We start from the raw sequence: 2,876 nt of genomic DNA, 5'->3' as shown, positions 1-2,876 counted from the left end.
ACGCCGTACTACATGTGGTAGGTAGGTACGGACGAAAGTATTGCATGTTGGCCCCCCCCCCCCTCCTCCCTCTGCCGGGAATCAGCGTGAGCCGTCTGTTGATGTAGCGACGAGGGTTTTCCTATTTAATCGTATTGCCCCACACAACATGATAGCACGGTGGACCGCGTTCCACATCTGCGACATGCTACAGAGGCCGGTTGACAGTCGACCGCGCAAGGGACATTGCACACGTGCGCGGACCATCTTCCACGTGTTCTCTCGTGTACATGCCGCAGTGTGTATGTGGGCTGATGTAGCGTGTCGTGACACATAACATGCAGGCATGCCAGAATCGTAGATTTCGCAAATGTAGATTGACGTATACGTTTGCTGCCAAAGATCCGCAAATGAACTGGAAATCAGTTGTTGAGCGGTTGTTCGCGCTGCAGGTGCATCGGTGATAGCGACGATCGGTACATCTATGAACCGGTTGTTTCGGCGGTACCCGCCATGCCCCCGAACCTGAGTTGGCCATGTGGGTATGAAGCGATACGAGGCTGTGGCTTGGCGGGACAGTCCCCGGCCGGTGAGGGGGGGCCGCCCGGCGTGCTGGCCGCGCGCTGCGTGAGCGCACGCACTACAGCCGGCTGGTGGGGGGCGCCCAGTGGCAGGAGCGCCGGCCGACGGGCCCGGCTGGCGTCCCAGCTATGCGCCGGCGCACCCTGCGCGCGGCGCCAGGCGGCCAAAGTGGGTTCTGCCGAGCCCGGTGCGAAGCGCGGTGGACATCTGCAGTGTGCTGGTCCGATTGCGGACTGTGTGCGTTGAGGATGCGCCGCCGCCCGGCACTCGGCGTCGCGACGCCGTCTGCTGCTCGGTCGCCCCCAGCGGTTCTCGCAGGTGGTTTGTATCGCAGCTCTGCGGACGTGTTGGCGCGTGCGCTGTGCTGGGAGAGTTCGCTTCTGCACCCAAGTGGGGCTTTGCCCTTCTGTGGCGCTGGCGTTGGAGCTGCCGGTCACCGTAGGTGGCGCGTGTTGTTTCCCGCCGGCAATGCCACGACAGCACGCTCCCGGGCCTCTGTCGGCAGCGGCAAGCTCAGTTGGGAGCACGGGTGTTCGCACTGAAAGCGTCTACTCGCCCATCTCCGGGCGATTGCGCCTCTCTCGAACCCGACCAAGTACTTAGGACGGCGCTGCGCGCCGCCGGGACCTGAGAGGGTTTCGAGGTGTATCGTGCAGGGGAGCTCAGCCTCCTCCTGTTTGCAGAATAATTGAGCGGACGCTTGCGTGTTCGCGCGGGCCCTCGGGACACACTCCCGGGCGGCCGGCTGCTCAGCTCTCGTTGACGCAGCTCCCTGGTTGATCCTGCCAGTAGTCATATGCTTGTCTCAAAGATTAAGCCATGCATGTCTCAGTACAAGCCGCATTAAGGTGAAACCGCGAATGGCTCATTAAATCAGTTATGGTTCCTTAGATCGTACCCACGTTACTTGGATAACTGTGGTAATTCTAGAGCTAATACATGCAAACAGAGTCCCGACCAGAGATGGAAGGGACGCTTTTATTAGATCAAAACCAATCGGATTGGCTCGTCTGGTCCGTTTGCCTTGGTGACTCTGAATAACTTTGGGCTGATCGCACGGTCCTCGTACCGGCGACGCATCTTTCAAATGTCTGCCTTATCAACTGTCGATGGTAGGTTCTGCGCCTACCATGGTTGTAACGGGTAACGGGGAATCAGGGTTCGATTCCGGAGAGGGAGCCTGAGAAACGGCTACCACATCCAAGGAAGGCAGCAGGCGCGCAAATTACCCACTCCCGGCACGGGGAGGTAGTGACGAAAAATAACGATACGGGACTCATCCGAGGCCCCGTAATCGGAATGAGTACACTTTAAATCCTTTAACGAGTATCTATTGGAGGGCAAGTCTGGTGCCAGCAGCCGCGGTAATTCCAGCTCCAATAGCGTATATTAAAGTTGTTGCGGTTAAAAAGCTCGTAGTTGGATTTGTGTCCCACGCTGTTGGTTCACCGCCCGTCGGTGTTTAACTGGCATGTATCGTGGGACGTCCTGCCGGTGGGGCGAGCCGAAGGCGTGCTTGCGCGTCCCGAGGCGGACCCCGTTGAAATCCTACCAGGGTGCTCTTAGTTGAGTGTCTCGGTGGGCCGGCACGTTTACTTTGAACAAATTAGAGTGCTTAAAGCAGGCAAGCCCGCCTGAATACTGTGTGCATGGAATAATGGAATAGGACCTCGGTTCTATTTTGTTGGTTTTCGGAACCCGAGGTAATGATTAATAGGGACAGGCGGGGGCATTCGTATTGCGACGTTAGAGGTGAAATTCTTGGATCGTCGCAAGACGAACAGAAGCGAAAGCATTTGCCAAGTATGTTTTCATTAATCAAGAACGAAAGTTAGAGGTTCGAAGGCGATCAGATACCGCCCTAGTTCTAACCATAAACGATGCCAGCCAGCGATCCGCCGCAGTTCCTCCGATGACTCGGCGGGCAGCCTCCGGGAAACCAAAGCTTTTGGGTTCCGGGGGAAGTATGGTTGCAAAGCTGAAACTTAAAGGAATTGACGGAAGGGCACCACCAGGAGTGGAGCCTGCGGCTTAATTTGACTCAACACGGGAAACCTCACCAGGCCCGGACACCGGAAGGATTGACAGATTGATAGCTCTTTCTTGATTCGGTGGGTGGTGGTGCATGGCCGTTCTTAGTTGGTGGAGCGATTTGTCTGGTTAATTCCGATAACGAACGAGACTCTAGCCTGCTAACTAGTCGCGTGACATCCTTCGTGCTGTCAGCGATTACTTTTCTTCTTAGAGGGACAGGCGGCTTCTAGCCGCACGAGATTGAGCAATAACAGGTCTGTGATGCCCTTAGATGTTCTGGG

At 56.6% G+C, this 2,876-nt stretch overlaps 1 non-coding gene across 1 annotated transcript in view; it reads left to right on the top strand.

The window, feature by feature from the left end:
* Positions 1-1,330: 1,330 nt before the first annotated feature.
* LOC126330096 (small subunit ribosomal RNA) overlaps positions 1,331-2,876 on the top strand; it is a 1,893-nt gene continuing 347 nt past the window's right edge. The window contains exon 1 of the ribosomal RNA XR_007562709.1: positions 1,331-2,876. This exon is cut by the window's right edge and continues 347 nt beyond it. This is a non-coding gene — a ribosomal RNA (small subunit ribosomal RNA).

The sequence above is a fragment of the Schistocerca gregaria genome, unplaced genomic scaffold (assembly GCF_023897955.1).
Source record: "Schistocerca gregaria isolate iqSchGreg1 unplaced genomic scaffold, iqSchGreg1.2 ptg001251l, whole genome shotgun sequence".
In the NCBI taxonomy this organism is placed as follows: Eukaryota; Metazoa; Arthropoda; class Insecta; order Orthoptera; family Acrididae; genus Schistocerca; species Schistocerca gregaria.
The sequence above is the reverse complement of the archived record's forward strand: the minus strand, read 5'-3'. Positions and strand labels throughout refer to the sequence as shown.